The 22,809-nt window shown below is 40.6% G+C and overlaps 1 long non-coding RNA gene across 1 annotated transcript; it reads left to right on the forward strand.

Annotated features, from left to right (window-relative positions):
* The first annotated feature begins 1,071 nt into the window (after positions 1–1,071).
* On the forward strand, positions 1,072–19,563 carry LOC104665540. The gene is made up of 4 exons (XR_748419.1): positions 1,072–1,131; positions 8,369–8,586; positions 15,335–15,437; positions 19,273–19,563. It is a non-coding gene; the product is annotated as an uncharacterized LOC104665540 (long non-coding RNA).
* Positions 19,564–22,809: the final 3,246 nt, after the last annotated feature.

Below are 22,809 nucleotides of genomic sequence, written 5' to 3' on the forward strand. Positions count from 1 at the left end.
TTGAGTCTCAAAATGGAAAGAAAAAAAGATTTTTCTCTTGGCGGGGGAAAACACACTCTTAACAACCCCATTTTGGTCCTGCAGGTGATAGTAATAACTGCTTTAATTAATTCAGTTTCTGATTTGGAGTAATTTAATTTCTTCCTTGACTGGTCAATAACATGTCTAATGAAGTGAGCTTCATTGGATAACACCAGGCGGGGCCACTTGGTCAGATCAAAGAAGTTCTTGCCCTCCTGGAGGGCTGCTTCTTCCCTGCTGGGCAGGAGTGAGGACATGAAGCGGGATCGGGAAATAGGTGTTCCATTCAAGGAGAACAGAGCCACACCTGTTCTCTGTGTCAGAGAACAGAGGCTTGCTCCAAAGCCCTCATGGGGTTGCGCTGGAGAGCTGCCCAGCACATCACAGGTCATGGAAGTTCTATAATGTGAGATTTGTTTTCCTGGGAAGGAGGCTGCATCCAGGCTGCCTCTCACATCCACTGAGAAAGATGAGGTCAGTGCATCAAGGGCAGGTGGCCACAGATGAGAAAGGATAATGTTGCTGTGTTAGTCAGCTGTATTAGGCTCACTAACAAAGTAGGGAAACAACAGAAATTTATCTTCTCACCATTCTGAAGGCTGGAAGTCCAAGATCAAGGTGCCAGAAGGGTTGGTGTCTGGTAAGGTCTCTCCTTGGCTTGCAGAGGGCTGCCTTCTTCCTGCATCCTCACAGGTCGGCCCTCAGTCTGTGTGTTTTTTATATCTTAATCTCCTCTTTTTATAAGGACCCCAGCCGTATTGGGCTGGGGCTCATCCATACGACCTCATTTTACCTTAATCACCTCTTTACAGACCCTGTCTCCAAATACAGTAACATTCTGTGGTAGAGGGTTAGGACTTTTGTTTTGTTTTGAGGCAGGCAGGGGAAACAATTCAGCCCCTAGCAGTTACCCCCACAGACACTGGAATGAGGAAACCTAGAGTTCTTGGATGGCAATGCAAGCAGAAACAGCCCGGAGGTGACTTTGTTAAAACTGACCTGTGACCCAGCACCAGGCCTTAAGTTACCACATTCCAAAGTGTCAGAGAAAAACGGCGGCAGCTGCGGACCGTGGCAGCCTAAGCGACCCTCTTCACGGGCTAATGACAAGTAAGAAAGGAGAGTGGAGGCTCTGCTGCTGGGATTTTAGTGTGTTCGTGAAAGCACGTGTCTGTACGTGTGTGAACAAGTGAGCATGTGTGTAGGAAAGTGTGTAAGGAAGTGTGTGTTGTGTATGTATAAGGGTGTGTGTGAAAGTCAATGTGTACATGAGTGGCGTTTGGGTGTGTGAATGTGGGTGTTATGTGAATGAGTGTGAGTGTTGTGTGAGTGTGTGCTATGTGAGTGAATGTGTGTGAGTGTTGTGTGTGTGAATGTGTATGTGCTGTGAGTAAATGAGTGTGAGTGTTGTGTGAGTGAATAAGTGTGTGCATTGTGTGTGCTATGTGAGTTGTGTGTGTGCTATATGAGTGTGAGTGTTCTGTGTGAATGTGAGTTGTGTGTGTGCTATGTGAGTGTGTTGTGTAAGTGAATATGAGTATGTGAGTGTTGTGTGTGTTGTCTGAGTAAATGAGTGTATTGAGTGTTGTGTGAGTGAATTTGTGTATTGTCTCAGTGTTGCATGAGTGAATGAGTGTGTGTGCTGTGTGAATGAGTGTGTGTGCATTGGGTGTGAATGTTGTGTGTGTGAGTGTTGTCTCAGTAAATGAGTGTGTGTATTGAGTGTTGCATGAGTGAATGAGTGTGTGCTGTGTGAATGAGTGTCTGTTGCATGAGTGAATGTGTGTCCTGTGTGAATGAGTGAGTGTTGCGTGAGTGTGCTGTGTGAATGAGTATGTGTGTGAGTGTAGTGTGAGTGAATGAGTGTGTGCTGTGTGAATGAGTATGTGTGAGTGTAGAGTGAGTGAATGAGTGTGTGCTGTGTGAATGAGTATGTGTGAGTGTAGAGTGAGTGAATGAGTGTGTGCTGTGTGAATAAGTATGTGTGAGTGTAGAGTGAATGTGTGCTGTGTGAATGAGTGTGTGAGTGTAGTGTGAGTGAATGAGTGTGTACTGTGTGAATGAGTATGTGTGTGAGTGTAGTGTGAGTGAATGAGTGTGTGCTGTGTGAATGAGTATGAGTGTAGTGTGAGTGTGTGCTGTGTGAATGAGTATGTGTGTGAGTGTATGTGAGTGAATGAGTGTGTGCTGTGTGAATGAGTATGTGTGTGAGTGTAGTGTGAGTGAATGAGTGTGTACTGTGTGAATGAGTATGTGTGAGTGTATGTGAGTGAATGAGTGTGTGCTGTGTGAATGAGTGTGTGTGAGTGTATGTGAGTGAATGAGTGTGTGCTGTGTGAATGAGTATGTGTGTGAGTGTAGTGTGAGTGAATGAGTGTGTACTGTGTGAATGAGTATTGTGTGAGTGTAGTGTGAGTGAATGAGTGTGTACTGTGTGAATGAGTATGTGTGTGAGTGTAGTGTGAGTGAATGAGTGTGTGCTGTGTGAATGAGTATGTGTGTGAGTGTAGTGTGAGTGAATGAGTGTGTACTGTGTGAATGAGTATGTGTGTGAGTGTATGTGAGTGAATGAGTGTGTGCTGTGTGAATGAGTATGTGTGAGTGTATGTGAGTGAATGAGTGTGTGCTGTGTGAATGAGTATGTGTGTGAGTGTAGTGTGAGTGAATGAGTGTGTACTGTGTGAATGAGTATGTGTGAGTGTATGTGAGTGAATGAGTGTGTGCTGTGTGAATGAGTATGTGTGTGAGTGTATGTGAGTGAATGAGTGTGTACTGTGTGAATGAGTATGTGTGAGTGTATGTGAGTGAATGAGTGTGTGCTGTGTGAATGAGTATGTGTGTGAGTGTATGTGAGTGAATGAGTGTGTGCTGTGTGAATGAGTATGTGTGTGAGTGTATGTGAGTGAATGAGTGTGTGCTGTGTGAATGAGTATGTGTGAGTGTATGTGAGTGAATGAGTGTGTGCTGTGTGAATGAGTATGTGTGTATGTGAGTGAATGAGTGTGTGCTGTGTGAATGAGTATGTGTGAGTGTATGTGAGTGAATGAGTGTGTGCTGTGTGAATGAGTATGTGTGTGAGTGTATGTGAGTGAATGAGTGTGTGCTGTGTGAATATGTGTGAGTGTATGTGAGTGAATGAGTGTGTGCTGTGTGAATGAGTATGTGTGTGAGTGTATGTGAGTGAATGAGTGTGTGCTGTGAATGAGTATGTGTGTGAGTGTATGTGAGTGAATGTGTGCTGTGTGAATGAGTATGTGTGTGAGTGTATGTGAGTGAATGAGTGTGTGCTGTGTGAATGAGTATGTGTGTGAGTGTAGTGTGAATGTGTGTACTGTGTGAATGAGTATGTGTGAGTGTATGTGAGTGAATGAGTGTGTGCTGTGTGAATGAGTATGTGTGTGAGTGTAGAGTGAGTGAATGAGTGTGTGCTGTGTGAATGAGTATGTGTGTGAGTGTAGAGTGAGTGAATGAGTGTGTGCTGTGTGAATGAGTATGTGGGTGAGTGTAGTGTGTGAATGAGTGTGTGCTGTGTGAATGAGTGTGTGCTGTGTGAATGAGTATGTGTGTGAGTGTTGCATGAGTGTGTGCTGTGTGAATGAGTATGTGTCTGAGTGTTGCGTGAGTGAATGAGTGTGTGTGCACTGGGTGTAAGTGTTGTGTGTGAGAGTGTGTGTGTGTGGTACTAGGAGAAATCATGACAGTGGCCAGGTGGCCTGAATCACCTTTCCACCTTTACCACAGATTACTGGGGAAGGCAGGAGGCAGGGCGAGGCATCTGCAATGAGGAGGACCCAGGTGTGCATGTGAGAGAGGAACGCAGAAAAAAAAAAAAAAAAAAAAGCCTTCAGTCCCATCGAGGGAAAGAAATGCACAGATCTAGATGCTAATATTCAGGTAGAAGCTACAAGAATTTGATATTGCAGGCAGTTTGCAAAATCATTTCTTTATTTTAGATAAACATTTGCTCAGACTCTATTGCTCACAGACCATAGGTTCTTCTGAGTCCCTCTCACCTGAAGGTCAATACCAGATTTTTCAAACATTAATGCGTACTATCTAGACCTCTTGCTTCTCTCAAATTTATTCATCTCAAGTGTATCCCTCCATTCCCTTGTCCTGAAATTTTAGAAAATTCCCCAGGAGAAGGAACAGCTCATTTACTCAACACATATTTCTTCACATCCCTCCTCTGGGTGGGCTTGGGTTTTCTCCTTGGCACTCATCACTGGGTCACATAGCATGTTTTTACTATTTATCGTATTTACTCTCTGGCTCCCCCACCACCATGTATGCTCCGTGAGGGCAGATAATTGTCCCCCATGGTGTTTCACTGCTACATCTCTAGGGCCTTAAATACTGCCTGATACAGAATAGATGATTTAGAAATATTTGTTCAGTGAATGAGTGTATTTAATGAAAATCTAATATGCTCTAGACATTCTGCTAAGAGCTAGAGAGAAGAAAATAAATGAGATCTGGACCCTTTCTTCAATTCCCTGGTTGGTGGTAGGATCAGCCCTGCATGCAAATATTAAGAGTACAGGTGATAAAGGGCCAGCAGAGATCTATGAGGTCTTTAGAGAGTGACTGGGAAGGGGAGGAGTGTGCTTTGCATTGAGCCAAGTAGAGAGCAACCTAGGGAAGATATCACAGTAAGCCGGTACTTTTGGGACAAGTTGAGCTTTCCTGGCACAAACAGAGCTTGCAGGTGCAGGAGTGAAGTAAGGGGCAGTCCGGGAAAGGGCACAGGGGTGTGAAGGCGCTGATGTGCAAACAGTATAGCATCAGCAAGGAGCGGCACAATCTAGTGTGTAGGACGTTTTGTGCATAGATCAAAGGGGAGAAGAAATGACACCAGAATATCAGGGCTGCATGCCAGCTAGGGATTGGGAATTTTGTTTCATAGGAGCCTTGGAAGATTTGTTTTTAATATTTCAAGCCTATTAGTAACACGATCAAATTGGCAATTGTGGTAGAATAAAGGACAGATGGGACTGGAAGAGACTAGCGGCTGAAATGAGTTAGGAAAGCCCTGCAGTAGACCTGGAAAGGCAGGGGAAGGAGAGAAGTGGGCATGGAGTCAACACTGAGAAAGCAGAAACGACTGATCCTGTGACTAAGAAAGGCAAAGGAGAGAAGCCAGTGGGGGTCAGGAGGAATCTGCACCTCCAGCTGAAGCGACTGGGTTAACAGTGGCACCATCCATTCATACGCAGAATAGAGAAAAATGGGAGGTGTGATAGGATGTAATTCGAAATGCACACACACTGTTGAGGGAAACACGTGGGTCTTTAAGAAGTATTTCCTGTCCATGTAGTCTGCAGAAGCCTTGGGATTGTCATCATCTCCAAACTGAACCAGCAAGAATGTCATTTTCTGCCTCAATCATCCTTTCCTGCCTCTCAATCCACCTTCCTCTTTACGTACCAAACTGTTCCTTCTGCTCTGCCTTTTCGAGCTGTGCTTGTTTCCCTGCTGATCATGTGTACCCTTACTATAAAGCTAGCATTATCTCCACATTTCATTGCCTCAAAACTGAACACAAGCATAGCCAAGGTACCAAGGAGACACCGCTAGCTATTTGTTGACTCGAACTGCACAGAGCTAAAGATTCAAAGGAGAGAAAGCGTTTCTGTAGTTTTTATATATATTTAAAACTTTCTTAGCTTAATAGCTGTTGGGAAGTTTAGAAACACACACACACTCAAACAGAAATAAAAAGCAGGGCTTCTTATACTTGGGAGAGACCTTGCCCCTCTCTTTTGTTTGCATATTTAGCTGATTGTCATTATTAGAACCCCACCTTCCAGACAAGCTGGTAGCAGCACCTAGAGGTTTAAAATTTGTTGGGAAGGTGGGGAGACGAGATGGAATTACTCTTCTGTGTCAGGGACTCTGAGTAAGCACAAGTAACAATGAGACCTTGAGATCAGGGGACTGGGTGTGGGCAGCTTCTGTGAAGGGGGGGCAGGCAAGCTTAGTCCTGGGAACACCTGGGCACATGACTCTTTCCTAAGTCATAGGAGGCTCCCACTGAGAGAGAGACTGTCTTCTCAGATGGTCGATTACTACAGGATTACAATTGTAAGAATTAGCTTAGACCCCTTATGAGAGGGACCAGATTGAAGACAATATGCTGCTTAGTTTCCCTAGTTCTCTTCCGTTGCAAACAAGGCTCTAAAAATGCTCTGCAGAACTAAGTCATGAATCATGCAGGAGAGAGCAGGAAAGTCTAGGATGAAGGAGAAGCTGCTACCAAAAAATAAAAACAAACCACAGGATGGGGACTCAATGGCAGGAACTGAAGGGTAAAAGGTCTTATAGCAGGAGTCCCATGGATGTGTACAGAGACATGAGGGAAAGAAGTCTGAGGACTGAGAAAATTGGGGAAAGGAGCAATAAGAGTTGCCAGAACATTGTCTTATGAATTGTGAAGTAGTCCTAAGACAGGTAGACTCACATACCTGAGTGGACACAGGGAGAGTTATTTGCAGACATAGATTAAGCTAGTCTCCAGCACCACCCCCCACCTTCCCTTCTGGCCCTGAGGCCATTGGCATCCCAGAGATGAGCAGTGGTCTTAGTCTTCTGACTTGGGGTCACAAAGGCAGAACTCCAGAGGCCTCATGCAGGTTATGTAAGTGAGTGAACCCAACTAGGTATAGGAAAAAATCATCCACCTGGATCTCACTATTGATAGAAACCTGGATACGGACAAATATGTCTTGACCATCAGGGATTTGCAGTGTGAGGGGATGATAAAAGGGACTTGCAGTCAACCACAATGTCAGAAGACAATGGAGTGTGGCGGGCAAGGTGGTAAACAAGCCTCGTGCCAGGCTAACAGCACGGTCACCCTCCAACACATCATCAGCATCAGAGACTGTGTGTCCAGTGCTTGTTACATCTGATTTTAGAGAGAAGTTATACTAATTTTTATATGATGGCTGCCAACTTAAAAATATTCAGATTTTTAAATGATACAATTGGTATACATAGGCATGTTGCATTCAGCCTGCAAGCAATCAATTTAAAATCTCTGCTCTGGTCCAATCTTCTCATTTTGTATATGGGGAAACAGGCCCATAGAGATGTCTTGCCCTCTGTTACACTATGAATTGGGGCAAAGACCACACCCAGAGCCTAGATCTCCCCAAACCCAGGCCTCCTGCATCTCTTATTCTTCCAGGTTGTTTCTCTGGTTTCCTCAGCCTTGCTCCCCACTCTCAGAATCTGTTTTGGCCTCGTATGCTGCCCCCTGGTTGTCAATAACATCACTGCATTATCCCACTCAGCATCCTGTGTACCACACATGTATTCCACCTACCCCCCAAAAATCAACAAAAAACTTAATCCTTCAGGACCTGTAGTGGGTTGAGTTGTTTACATTCCCACAAACATGTTCACATCCTAATCCCAGAACCCGGGAATGCTGGTTTGTTTGGAAAAAGAGTCTTTGCCGATGTAATTAAGTTAAAGATGTCGAGATAAGAACATCATTCTGAGTTAAATGAGTGGGTCCTAAGTGAGTGGTGTCCTTATAAGAGGAAGGCAGAGGAAGAGCACACAGAAGAGGAGGAGGTAGTGTGACCCTGGACGCAGAGACTGCAGTGATGTTGGCGTAAGTCAAGCAAGCCAGCAGCCACCAGAAGGTGGAAGAGGAAAATAATGGATTTCCCCTCAGGGTCTCCAGAGGAGGCACAAACCTGTCAACAGGTTGATTTCAGACTTCTGGCCTCCAAAACTGTGCAAGAGCTAACTGCATTGTTTTAAGCCACCTGGTTTGTTATAATTTGTTACAGAAGCCACAGGAAACTAATACAGAACCCTTTCTTCTGCTAAGGGATAGGAATTTCCTGTGAGAGTAATAACAGTAATAACTACCATTTTGGTGGCATTTCATCTATACCAGGTCCATATGTTTCCTACAGTCCTCATACCATTTTTAAAAATAGATGTTATCTCCTTCCTTACCCCTCTGCCCACCTATTACAGAAACAGGGAAACTGACACCGAGAAGCCACATAGCTCCTAAGCAGTAGAGTCACGATTTGAACCCCAAGGTTTTTATTCTTACTACGTTACCCATAGGGAACTCCCTCAAGTAAGCTTATATAATATAACAGTGAACTTGCAAAGCTCCAAAGAGTGGCTCTTACGATGGAAGTTTCCATTGTAACAGGTCAGTGTAGACGTTTTTGTTAGACAGTGACTACGCTTTTAAGATTCAATATGTTAAGGTAAAATATGCCAATTAATATTAACAGAAAGAGTCATGCTTGGTGCACAGCTCTGTGTCCTGGGCTCGTGGTTGAGGCAGAGCTGTGCTAATGCACATGACTTCCAGTTGCAGGCATTGTTGGGCTGTTTCCTAAGGTGAATCAACATGAAGAAAAGCCCTGGCTGCTCGTGCACTGGTAACTTCATCTTTTCAGACATCTGGGAACTACCACCACAATGTGTGGAAAAAAATGACTTCACACTAATACAGCAGAGGCAAACCACGGGTTGGCCCAAAATGGAACAGAATTTACAAGGGAAAAGGGAGGTTCCTGGAGTAATATGGTGGGTAGATTCTGATCCAGAAAAATAAGACTTGAGTATGGATTTTAAATGTTAAGCTTGAGTAGTTAGAGAATTAAAGTTAATCTCTTTAAGCCTCAATTTGCAAATCTGTAAAATGTAAAAATAGAAATAACATGTACATATTATATGGAACAGTTTCTGGCACATATTTGGTTCTGAGTGAACAGTGCTTATTAAATTATTGATGCTGTTGCTATTAATTGTGCTGAGCTCACCCTCTGCCTTATTATACAAAGTTTTGACTAAAATATTCTGTAAGAATAGATCACAAAAACCATCCCATCACCAGCTTATTTTTTCTTTTTATAGTTATACAAAGAATTGCAATCCCGCACCAGAAATAAGCACCCTTTCAAATTATCCTTTAAAATAACTTGTTGCAAGCTTACATAAATTCACTTCACGTATAATATTTTTTCAATTGACTTAGAGTCTGTGAAATCAGACTTGTTAGAGGAAAAAAAATCTATAAAGGCTGTACTCATTCATCCACCAGATATTTATGGAGGAACATCTCCAGAATCAATGCAAAGTGCATAATTGCCCTAAGAGCTATGGGTAAAATGCCATGGGATTATAAACGGAAAAACACAGAGAAGTTGGTTAATTAAAAAATTAAGTGTAAATTCAGAAGAGAGAGAATTACCTTTCAGTAATACATGAAGTTAGGGAGGGAACAAGACAAATGACAGTGAGAAAAGCACAACACAAGGTAAGGTTGTGTGAAGGCGGCTGACTTCTGGTTGGATCCTAAAGGAGACGTTGTGTTTCAATGTGCAGAACAAGGGCTTTCTAATCAAAAAAGAGAGAAAAATTCTAGATGTCTAGGGGAAGCAGCAAATGAGTCTGCTTCACGGGGTAAAGGGTAAATAAAAGTGGGTATTTGATTTGATATTGAAACGGTAAGTAGGAGAGGCTTCAAATATAACCTGAGCATTGTGATCCTTCGTTGTTAGGTTATGTGTGTCCTTAACAAACTTAGTCAATGAGAGATATGATCAGAAATGGGTGTTTTGCAATTTATGTGTGTAGTCTTTGTTGGTGAGAATGAAGGCAGAGAGGATGGTTAGGAGACCATTTTAATAACCTAGGTGAGAAGAGAATGAATGTTTAGTTGGGTGGATAAGAAGGGAGTGAAAGAAAACAGGGAGTTAGCTAAGAGACCGCCAAATGATTACATGTGCCAGGTCAAGGGGGAAAAAGTCAAGGATGACTCAAAAGTTTTAAATCTAAATGTCTGAGAAAATCTTTGGATAGTAACCTGAATAAAGAACACAGAACAGTGGCAAAGTTTTCTGGAATAAGTGATATGGTTAGTTTGGGATGCATGAAGTTGCCCATCATGGAAATTAAAAAAAAAAAAAAACCGGGCGCGGTGGCTCAAGCCTGTAATCCCAGCACTTTGGGAGGCCGAGACGGGCGGATCATGAGGTCAGGAGATCGAGACCATCCTGGCTAACACAGTGAAACCCCGTCTCTACTAAAAAAAAAATACAAAAAAAAAACTAGCCGGGCGAGGTGGTGGGCGCCTGTAGTCCCAGCTACTCGGGAGGCTGAGGCAGGAGAATGGCATAAACCCGGGAGGCAGAGCTTGCAGTGAGCTGAGATCCGGCCACTGCACTCCAGCCTGGGCGACAGAGCGAGACTCCGTCTCAAAAAAAAAAAAAAAAAAAAAAAAAAAAAGAATTTAGAGAAAGTTTGGCCCTGAAGATTGAGAAGGATAAAGCTCTACATAAGATAATAGTAAATAGCCTTGAGTGAGCTTAAGATTACTAAAGAAGAACATAAGGGAAAAGAAAAGAAGGAGACATAGACAGACTCTTGAAGGCAACATCTAATTTCATGTGGGTAGAAGTAAAATATCATGTTGAGAAAGGGCAATCTGGGAGGCAGGAAGAAAACAAAATTATTCCAAGGGCTCTGTATTAGTCAAGGTTCCCCAGTGAAACAGAATCAATAGAAAGAAAAGAAAAGGAAAGAAAGAGAGAGAGAGAGAGAGTGGGGGAGGAAGAGAGAGAAAGGTAAAAAAGGAGGAAGGTGGGAAGGAGGGAAGAGAGAAAGAGGGAAAAGGAGGAAGGAAGGAAGAAGAGATAAGAAAGGAAGAAAGAAGGAAGGGAAGAAGGAGGAAAGGGAAGGAGGAAGGGAAGATAAAGGAGGAAAGGGAAGGAGGAAGGGAAGATAAAGGAGGGAGGGAGGGAAGGAAAGGAAGGAAGGAAGGAAGGAAGGAAGGAAGGAAGGAAGGAAGGAAGGAAGGAAGTTATTAGGGGAAATAACGTACAGGATTATGGAGGCTGAGAAGTCTCACACAGGCCATCTGCAAACTGGAGACCCAGGGAAGCCAGTAGGATGGCTCGGTCCAAGTCCGAAGGCCTGAGAACCAGAGGAGAAGACAGTGTAACTCTCAGTCTGAAGCTGAAAGCATGAGAACTGGGGGCACTGCTCATATAAATTGCAGAGTCCAAAGGCCATAGAACCTGGAGTTCTGATGTCCAAAGATAGGAGAAGAAGGTTGTCTTAGTTACAGAAGAGAAAGAGATAATTCATCTCTCCTCTGCCTTTCTGTTCTATCTGGACCGTCAGCTAATTGGATGGTGCCTGCCAGGTTGGGTAAGGGTGGATCTTTCTTACTCAGTTCATTGATTCAAATGCCAGTCTCTTCCAGAAACACCCTCACAGACAAACTCAGAAATGATGCTTTAACAGCATTTACGATGTTTTCAGAAACAAGGTATTACTTGACGTTCAATTAGTTGTTCCTAGATGGCAACTTCCAGCCTATAGCAAATCTGCATACTTAGTATTATTGTCATCGTAAAATACATTGAGTAACAGTAATACGGCTGCTGGAAAATGCAATGCCTAGATGAAGTGCTCAGAAGATTTTATGGAGTGAAGCAATCAGATGAAGACAGGTAGTGCCTTTGCCCTTAAAAAAAATTCAATGGAGTTTTTATATTAATTTCATATTTAAAAATTATTAAAAACAGAACTATGTGCACAAAATATAATCTCGTTTATGAAAATGACAGCCTAAAATCCTATTTCAGAACCAAGTTTCAATACATGGAAGTTGTTCGGGAGCTTCTGAGTCATATTAGGATATTCTTGTTACAATTACTGCAGTTTGTAGAGGAAATTAACTTTCTGAAGTATTTCATAGGTACAAAAATTATAGGCTTTTTAAAAGTGCACATTCAATTTTCTAAAATATATTGTTGAGTTTTCCTAATCCTGTATTGTATATTTAAATATAATATGCATTATGTATATAATGTATATAAACTATATACATTTTATTAACATGGTATAATAATTGTATATTACATATTTGACATATCAATTTCCTTACATATGCATCTTTCTTTCTGGCTATTTAAAACAAAAACGTTCAATAGTGTTTTATTAACATATCTCTAAGAAGAAAGAGGCAGTGGCAAATGCCTTCCCTGACAATCAGCTGCTCTCACATTATTTTCAAATTTTCATCATGAAATTGCATTTAGGAAAAGAAGAAGCCATTGGCGTAGGTGGATGAATATTACAAGAAACTAAGTGAAGAGGCAAAAATAAAGTCAGAACCCAACTATCAATTTCAGGAGCAAATATAAGGCCAGCTTCAATTTTATTTTAATAATCAGGCAGTATCTCAACCTCATGCCTTGTTCTGGATATGAAGATGTGGCTTGGAATATCTCCCTTTCCCAATACCGCACCAAAGAATCAAGAATATATGTCAGCTTCCTCAAACCACAGTGTGGTTGGCAAAGGGGCAGCAATCCTGCAGAAGGAAGAGTCAGGTTGGCAGTCAATAATTGTGCCATCTGCACTTGAACGGTCCTCTCTTCTGAATTCCATTTTGTAGAACTATTAATAGTCAACAGACTATGTATAAAGTACTTACTGTGCCTTTAAAACTTTTTAAACTACTAAGAACCACTTACACATTTGGGAAGAATTCCATTTACAGAGACCAAGCTATGACATTAGTTGGGTGAACATGCATTTTAAGGATTACATGTTAATGAGACCAGGTAAAATTTAGTCGTTTGAGCAGCTAACCAGGCTTGTGAATGCTAGGACTCTGTACAAAAGGAAGTTCCTATTTGGGTCATTGATTTGCATAATTGAAGTAATTACCTTGGTGCTCTACTTCACTCTGTCTATAAAACTCACCAGACCAGGGAGGAGTGTCTGTCAATCAGAATGATGACTCACCTTCCTGCTTCCTGTGCCCCAGCAGCATTCCCTGGTTATCTGGCTACCTAAATGGTGGTAAGGGTATACCCGGTATGTTTGATCATTGAAGACTTTTCTCTTAGGTTCAGTTGAGAGTCATTATTTTTCACGGTCTGGATTTCTTGAATTTAGCTCAGATAAAGAGTATGGTGAAAAGGCCAAAAAAGTGGATGAGGCAGAAGTTAGGAGAACAGGTTTCTGACCTTAGCCTGTGGCTAACTAGTTGTATAACTCTGATCAATCATATCATCTCTCCAGCCCTCAGAACACCCCCAGTTAGAATGACAAAGGAACCAGGGTCATTCTAGAGAAAGGGGTCTGGGTCAGGTTAGGCAAAATCTCTTCCTCACTCTCACCTATGTACACAGTGAGCTCACTAGCCCCAAAACACTCAGATAATTACTATGATGTTCCGTGTCGTTTGTCCCCTAGACTTTTCCCTTCCGAGTGGGAAGAAATATAAAATCATGAGTGCCAGGTAAAAAGCAAACAAAAGCTTCCCTACGGCTGTGTGGCCCTTGGTCACTGGATTGGGGAACTAAAGTAGAGAAGGGTTTTGTACAGGTTACTTAGGGCAGCCAGACTCTAAACGAGACTTTGCAACACTAAATAAATAGGAGACCCCAAGAAATTTCAAGAAAGAGAGAAAACTCTGCAGAGGAAAAATAGATTTAGTCCAGAGTTCTTAATCTGCTACAATTTCAAACTTCATTTTTTTAAGTCTCAAGACAAAGAAAGTGATACATAGCAACTGTCAAAAAAAAAAAAAAAAAAAAAAAAAAAAAAAAAAAAAAAAAAAACCTCGATTTTCTTCTCTATTTCTTCTTTCTGAGCAGAGGTGGAGGTTCAAATGACTAATTTTAGACTAGGCTGATGAGGAAAATGATATAAGTTAACTCAATTAACTAGATGTTATCACACAGTACAAATGTGACCATGGACACAGTGGAGAAAGAGTGATCACCATGGAGATGTTAGCACCCTGAGGTTCAGAAATTTGTTGTAAAATTGTTAGAATAATCATGTACATGTACAAGGCATATAAAGATTTAAGGAGAGATTAAGTCAGTGGACACAAGGGCTAAGCGTGCTGACATGTCAGAGCAATGACATGTATGTTATCAAAAACATGTATGTTCTAGCAGTGATTCTGGCCTTTATACCCTAGCACATTATTCCCAAGGAAGAATAAATCACACAGGTTCCCAGGAAGGAGAACATAACAGACAGGCTTGGGCTTAAGCATTTTTCTCTGATAATTACCATGTAACTTTTAGGCTTCAATTTCTTTATCTCTATAAAATAGGAATTAACAGTAATGTCTACCTTGTAAGTTGTGAGGATTTAATGAAATAATGCATGGAGAGCACATAGCTTTACTAAACTTTATTAAGAGCCCAATTACTCACAGCTTTCATTAGTGTTACCATTCTGTTTTCATGGAAATACATATCAAGAAATCTGCTCAAGCCATGGGCAGTGTGATTGGTTTAGGCAAACTTGTACTTCTTAACTCAGAGTCATGAACATGTAAGTGGAACATAGATGTTAGTAAGTGTTGTTCTGTGGGTTGGTAATAGCTTTAGTAGATGAATCCAGAGCTCTTTTGTGCTAAAGCATAATATTTTAGTGTGTTTGCACAGCCTACAACACATTTTGGCAAATTAGCCTCTATTTTGGCGTATTACATTGATGAATGCTCTAATGAAAGTGTGATGGTTGTCAGTCCTACACCTTGGGTGAGTCTCTTTTGAGATGGAGAGCTTTGTTTACAGCCAGAATTATTCGTCCCCAACATCTTCCATATGAATGCAGATGCTTCCCAAGGAGGAAAGAACAGGATAAATACTTCAACACAATCTATGGAACTCCTAGAAAGGCAATTCAGTGTCCAAACAGTATACATGCAGTTCTGAAAAGAAAAGAAAGGAGGTTCCTCTCCTGTTTTCCTTCTAGTAGGATGGAAGGAATAGGGAATTCTCTTTTCAAGGACATTGTTATGATACCAAAATGTTGTTCAGCCAACACTGTGAACAGAGGTCTTGGAGGGGAGACCATAACACTCAAGTATTTCACAAGGAGAAGGCTTACGACAAGTTAAAGAACATTTTGCAAATTATAAATGCATTTAGACTCTTATTATTTATTTCAGAGATCAGAATTCTTTCAAGTTAAATGAGCAGTTAATGGGCTGCTTTGTGGTTTATTCTTGTATCGTCATTAAATTTGAGTGGGTACATGCATTCCCTTAAGTAAGCTGGAAGGCAAGATGGTTTCAGTTGTTTCTGTATTTATTGTTATTGTTGTTTCATTAGTGGCTGATGAATTATTCCTAATGAATTATCAAAGGCACTAATTATATCTGGGTTTCTCTTTCCCACTAACTAGCACAAGTGTAGAAGATTTCACATTTTCTGGAAAGCTTGTTTGTTTTTGTTTTTTTTTAAATAATTTCTCTGTCCTAACTTTACCTTGCCTATCTCCAGTGTAGGTTAGATGAGGACGGAGCTGGTGAATGAGCAGAAGAGAAGGTTGGAAGAGTGCAGAGGTGATGACAGCCTTCCCCTGCGCCTTCCCCAGAGGAAGGAGCTCTGGTAAGTAAATCCAATCAACACCACACCTCCTGTTCCCTTGTCCTTTCATATACAGCTGCTTAAATTAGCTTTAAGTTCCCTGAGGGTAGGAATAGGTCTATTTTCAAACTGTGTTCAGGATCTAGCACCTTGCTTAATCAATGTTAAATAGTAACAGTGAATTTTAATTGGCCTACTTTCAGAGCATCAGATTAAATTATTCTGCTAATTAATTGGTTGATCTCATATTTCACTTATATTGTCAGGTTATTATTTTTCCCTTTAGGGCTCAAGATGCCACTGACAGTTCAAATACTTCTTCATTAATCACCACATCTTGGATTTCACATAATTTTATTATAAGTATTTTGATATCATATTTATTGAGCACCAGCATGTATTCAGACCAGTTAAGAACAGAGGATTGGTTGCAGTTCCTTCCCCTACATGCACATGAGTTCATTGCTTAAAATCCAGTGGAAGGTGTACTTGGCTTGGCAGAGCAGAGACTTCAATTAGGTTTAATTGGTCAGACACTAAACTAGTTTCATAGTAAGTGATCAATAGACATTTTATAACCTTGGATCAAGTTTCTTTTTCACCAGCCAAATGTTTCCTGTTAATTGACTCATCTTGTCTTCCCTAGATAGCTGTGATATATAACTAAACCAATCTCTACATTTTAAGAGGAAACTAGGCAAACTAGTAGTTTTCAAGAGAAAAGGAAAGAAGAGAGGGAAGAATTTGAAAATCATCACAGGTAAAATGGTTAAAGCAACTGCTAGTGTTTCGCTTGGAAAATGAAAAATGTAGTAAGGCATAGAGGTTCCATGCAACATTTAAAGAGCTTACATAGATAGGAAATGGGTTAATTTCATGTAAGTGGAAAGAAAATTTTGCACAATATATGAAAAAACTAAATAAACTCAATATATACATTGGGGACCCTTATAATACAGATAGTTCTTGTCACTAAAAGAGGCATTAAAAATGCTAGATTTTTTAAAATTTAACAAATAATTATGAATGCTCTGCAAGACTTTTTTTTTTATATAAGTAGAAATAAATCAGACAAAGCAATGGCTGCCAACGAGCTTAGTTTTTAGTGTGTGTTTTCATGTGTGTGTGTGTGTGTGTGTGTGGTGGTAGTGGTTAGGGGCAGTCACAGAAATAATCAGTCATGCAATTATGCCCCAGGTAGTAATGAGTGCTGTGCCGGGATAGCAGGCAAGTGAGGTCAGAGAGGTGGGTGAAGACCTAAGCATGTCAGGGTCTTATGGGGAAGGTGGAAAGTTAAAATTTTAATCTAAGTGCAGCTGAGAACCTTCAGAGGGTTTTAAAAAGAGAAGACATTATCTGATTTGCATTTTTAAAAGATCACTCTGTCAGCTGTGTAGAGAATGGATTTTGAAGGAGGAAAAGAATGGAAGCAGAGGGACCAGCTAGGAGACTATTAGACTGAGACAGGTAACGATGTGGGCAGATGGATTTGGGAATGTTCTTTAAGTAGAGTTGCTGCTAGATAAGAAGTGAGAGATGAAGGAATAGGTGGAAAGTAGTAAGCACCTCAAGGGATGCTTGAAACAAATTTTTGCTTTAAATACGAAGTTGGAGATAATGGTATCTGAAGACTCTTTCTCTTCTGAAGTTGTGTAATTTTATGGTAAACTTTTGGGGTGGCAGCTCTATAACCTACATCAAATTTCTGCTAATACCAGAAGCACATATGTGAGCATCAACATTGATTATGGGACTGGAAGAGATGATAGCATCTATAAAGGCAGAGATGTTCTACTGTTTTCTTCACTACTATTCCCCTAGTGCCTTGTACACTAGACAAACAATCAGAATCCAATAATTATGTGATAAATGCATGAATAAAAGGATGAAAGAGCTATAAGTGTACATTTTTTGTACCTGTAGTTGACATTCAAACTAATTTATCCCCACTCAACCCACCTTGCTCTTGTTGCAATGTAAGAGTTGTACTTGGTGACAACACAAAGAATTAACAGTAACTTACGTATGCAGGTTTCAAAGCTTAGCAGTTGAAATAGATCATAAAATGCGTTAGGGAGGATTCCTTCTTTTTCTGTTGTTTGGAATAGTTTCAGAAGGAATAGTACCAGCTCCTTCTTGTACCTCTGGTAGAATTTGGCTGTGAATCCATCTGGTCCTGGAATTTTTTTGGTTGGTAGACTATTAATTATTACCTCAATTTCAGAGCCTGTTATTGGCCTATTCAGGGATTCAACTTCTTCCTGGTTTAGTCTTGGGAGGGTGTATGTGTCCAGGATTTAACCATTTCTTCTAGATTTTCTAGTTTATTTGTGTAGAGGAGTTTACAGTATTTTCTGATGGTAGCTTGCATTTCTGTGGGATCGGTGGTGATATCCCCTTTATCATTTTGTATTGGGTCTATTTGATTCTTCCCTCTTTTCTTCTTTATTAGTCTTGCTAGCGGTCTATCAATTTTGTTGATCTTTTAAAAAAAACTAGCTCCTGGATTTAACTGATTTTTGAAGGGTTGTTTGTGTCTCTATCTCCTTCAGTTCTGCTCTGATCTTAGCTATTTCTTACCTTCTGCTAGCTTTTGAAGGTGCTTGCTCTTGCTTCTCTAGTTCTTTCAATTGTGATCTTAGGGTGTCAATTTTAGATCTTTCCTGCTTTCTCTTGTGGGCATTTAGTGCTATAAATTTCCCTCTACACACTGCTTTAAATATGCCCCAGAGATTCTGATATGTTGCATCTTTGTTCTCATTGGTTTCAAAGAACATCTTTATTTCTGCTTTCATTTTGTTATGTACCCAGTAGTCATCCAGGAGCAGGTTGTTCAGTTTCCATGTAGTTGAGCAGTTTTGATTGAGTTTCTTAGTCCTGAGTTCTAGTTTGATTGCACTGTGGTCTGAGAGACTGTCATAATTTCTGTAGTTTTACATTTGCTGAGGAGTGCTTTACTTCCAACTATGTGGTCAATTTTGGAATAAGTGTGATGTGGTGCTGAGAAGAATGTATATTCTGTTGACTTGGGGTGGAGAGTTCTGTAGATGTCTATTAGGGTGGTGCAGAGCTGAGTTCAATTCCTGGATAGATATCCTTGTTAACTTTCTGTCTCGTTGATCTGTCTAATGTTTACAGTGGGGTGTTAAAGTCTCCCATTATTATTTTGTGGGAGTCTAAGTCTCTTTGTAGGTCTCTAAGGACTTGCTTTATGAATCTGGGTGCTCCTGTATTAGGTGCATATGTATTTAGGATAGTTAGCTCTTCTTGTCAGAAATGGATCAGAATGCTCCTCTTTCTCAGACTCACAAGTCTTGAAGTTGTCTTTTTTGACGCAACTATGCCAAGTCTTCCAAATTAAGAAAAATAAAAATAAGGATATATACTAAGCTAATGTTAAGTAAAACCATTTGAATATACTTGTGCTTTCAGGATGCATGTGATATGTGAACACTAAGGAAGGTTTTTGCCAAATTGTACTGTCAGTCATACAGCCTTGCTCTGAGTAGGCCATTAGTACATGTCAGTGGATCCATAGCATCTAAGTTCATTGAGGATGAGGAAAATATATGAAATGTGGTTGTCCAGTCTACCCTGAAGAGATTTTCAGTACTTTCTCTGGAGTCCCCTGTTCTTATGATTCTCGTAGGAATTGGTCTATCATGTCAAGGTCTTTATTTACCTGCCTTTAAGTTCTAGATAGCATGCTTCCTGGTTTTAATAGTTTTCGTTAAATGCATAACTACTCTGTAGCCCCCAAAGACCCAACAGGGGCCTTTCTGGAGGTTCTCTGTTCTTCCTCTTTCCTCTTTCTGTCATTCACCAGATGGCTTCCTTCGTTTCGCCTAATCCACAGAGTTTATTCACCCCTCTTGTACTACGAGGCAGAGGGGAAAACAACAACAAACACACAGTAAACCTTGTTATCAACAAACAGAAGCTGTTGTCAAGGCAACAGAACAAGAGCATCCCTGCATCCAGCCATCACAGTGTGAAGCGAGTTTCAGATGAGGAGATGCCTTGAGGGGCAAGGAGACCCTTCAGGAAAAAGCTGACCTGATAAAGGAACCAAGGAGCTGCCATCCCAATTGATGTCTTTTTTCCCTTTCTCAATAAAGAGAAGAGCTTGCAAGAGCCCTGAAAGACAGACAGGCTGCGTAAACTAGTTGGGATTTCAACGAGTCCTGTTCAATTAATCTGACTACAGGTAGATCAGAATGGTTGTAACAGCAGAGGTGAGACTTTGGGGTGAAGAGACACAAGGAAAGGGGACAGGGCATTAAACATCTCTGAACTGCTGTGTACATTATAAATAGAAGTGAGATCCTTTATTTATACAATGCCTTTTGTCCAGAAACCTGCACTCACAGCACAGGCATCACCTCCCTAGGCTTCCAAACACCCCTGTGAGTTGAGGATCAAGGACAGGGATTATTTTACAGATGGGAAAACTGGCACTTAGAAGTAGCATATGTGCCAAGGCTCTTCAGAAGGCAGCAGCACTGCCAGAAACAGGATGCAGGTAAAAATACCAACAATAAATTTTTTTTATTGGTTCTTAACATCTTCCCTGCTGGATCAAGATCTTTTTCACAAAATGACATTAAAGAGTCAAAGTCTTCCTTTCTCCCCAATAACAGTGAGCTTGCACAATCTGAATGTGCTTGTTGCAGCCCCTGACACTATGGATGGAGGGAGATCAAGGGTGGGGTTGCTGATTACACTTATCAAATTGAAACACTCTAGGGAAGCTTTGTAGCTGCTCTTGAATTCACCTTCTTGGTTTAATAGAAGTACTTTTAGAAGATTCATTTTGATACCTCTCAACCATGTGAATTCTTAATCTGGGGACCTCAATCAATCAAACAAATGTTTATTGATTGACTATCATGTTCAGATCTAGTGCTATGAATGAATAATAAATATTACCTATGGTACTCACCTGATAAAACTACTGTGTATCTACCATAATGCTCTCTAAAGAAGTACTGAAAACATATAGTAAACAATGAATGAACAAAATTAATACACCATAGATGGTGACAGGAGAGAGTGTGCTAGGGTTCTAAGAACAACAGGGTATGGTGACCTGAAGTCAGAAGAGCCTTGACCAAGGAGAGGGGTCTTGAACCATTTGTCAAAGGTTTTATCTGTGAATGTAATGAGATGGTGCTATCCCCAAGTAAAATAGAGCTAGACAAATACCATATATGCTAAAACAGAATATACAAAGCTCTAAAATAGAGCTAGACATATACCATTTAACAGCATTTCTTCATTCATGCTTTAGAGATAGGATGCTTAGCATGCTGTATTGTAAATATTTTTTTACTTTCCAATCGTAGTTTCCTTCACTAGACTGGGTCCTTCTGAATAGCGACCATGCTCTATTCATTGCTGTATTCTCAATGCCTAGCACATAGTAGTTGATCAGTAAATGTTTGATTAACAAGTGAGTCAAAGAATAAAGAAGTGACCTGAGACAATCATAATAGTATAAAGTCTAATGCAGTCCTCCATGCAGCAAGCATTCACAGCTGATGATAAATAAGTGAGACCTTTAAGTCCCCACATATCAGAGAAGGTCAAGATTTTGGAGGGTTTGAGTCTTGGCTCTGCCACTTACTTCCCCGTAGCCTTAGGATAAGGCTCGAAGTCTCTGTTTCCTCATTTATAAAATATGGATGAAGTATTTATATTTATCTCAGTGGTATGGGTAAAGATCAAATTAAATAATACATGCAAAAACACTCTGCAAACTGTAAAGCAGTGTACAAATCTCAGTCCTTATTGCCATCAACAGTATAATTTAGTATATCATTAATTTATGTTACCCAACACATACATTTCTCACCAAAGTACTATTGTAAATCATAGACCATTTAAGGCTAGAACAGCCTCTTCTTAAGATAAATAAGCTAGGGTTGTAGTAAACTTATTTTTCTTAAGTTCCAACAGCCAGGAGTGGAGCCATGTATCAGATGCCTGGCTAGTGCTGCTTCTACTAAACAGCTGCTGGAGGCCCCTTTAGGAGACTAGTCTTGTGAGGATGAGAACTGCATGGTTGCCTTTCCCCCCTCTCTGTCCACATTACTCAGTGTCACCACATCAAAGTAGAACTGAAATCATCTCTTTAGTCATTTCCTGTCTCTCTCCTCACCCAAAGCCAGATGCTACACTCTTCCTGAGGACTGTGGCAGCACGTGGCCAGTTCACAGCTCAACTACTTCCTTCTCCAATCCAATCTGGACTCCACAGTTAAGTTGTCTTCCTCATACATCATGCAAGCAGGTGACTGCCCTTTTCAGATAACACAAGAAGCTTCCATCAAAGATCAGATGGTCGTATGTGTGTGACTTTATTTCTCTTCTGTTGCATTGGTCTGTGTGTCTGTTTCTGTACCAGTACCAAGCTGTTTTGGTTACTGTAGTCCTGTGGTATAGCTTGAAGTTGGGTAACATGATGCATCCAGCTTTGTTCTTTTTGCTTAAGATTGCCTTGGCTATTAGGGCTCATCTTTGGTTCCATATGAATTTTAAAATAGTTTTTTTTTTCTAGTTCTGTGAAGAATGTCATTGACAGTTTGATAAGAATATCATTGAATCTGTAATTTGCTTTGGGCAGTATGGACATTTTAACAATATGGATTCTTCCTATCCATGAGCATGGGATGTTTTCCATTTGTGTCTTTTCTGATTTCTTTGAGCAGTGTTTTGTAATTCTCATTTTAGAGATGTTTCACCTCCCTGGTTAGCTGTATTCCTAGGTATTTTATTCTTTTCGTGGCAATTGTGAATGGGAGTGCCTTCCTGATTTGGCTCTCGGTTTGGCTATTGCTGGTGTATAGGAATGCTACTGATTTTTATACATTGATTGAGTATCCTGAAACTTTGCTGAAGTTGTTTATCAGCTCAAGGAGCTTTCAGGCCAAGACTATGACATTTTACAGATACAAAATCATGTTGTCTGCAAACAGAGGTAGTTTGACTTTATCTCTTCCAATTTAAATGATCTTTATTCCTTACTCTTGCCTGATTTCTCTGGGTAGGACTTCCAATACTATGTTGAATAGAAGTGGTGACAGAGGACATCCTTGTCTTGTGCTGGTTTTCAAGGGGAATCCTTCCAGCTTTTGCCCATTCAGTATGATATTGGCTGTGGGCTTGTCATACATGGCTCTTATTATTTTAAGGTATGTTCCTTCAATACCTAGCTATTGAGAGTTTTTAACATGAAGGAGTGTTGAATTTCATCAAAAGCCTTTTCTGCATCTATTTAGATAATCATGTGGTTTTTTGTCTTTAGTTCTGTTTTTGTGATGAATCACATTTATTGATTTGTTGAGCACACTTGCATACTAGAGATGAAGCCTACTTGATCATGGTGAATTAGC

This window comes from Rhinopithecus roxellana, chromosome 8 (assembly GCF_007565055.1).
Source record: "Rhinopithecus roxellana isolate Shanxi Qingling chromosome 8, ASM756505v1, whole genome shotgun sequence".
In the NCBI taxonomy this organism is placed as follows: domain Eukaryota; kingdom Metazoa; phylum Chordata; class Mammalia; order Primates; family Cercopithecidae; genus Rhinopithecus; species Rhinopithecus roxellana.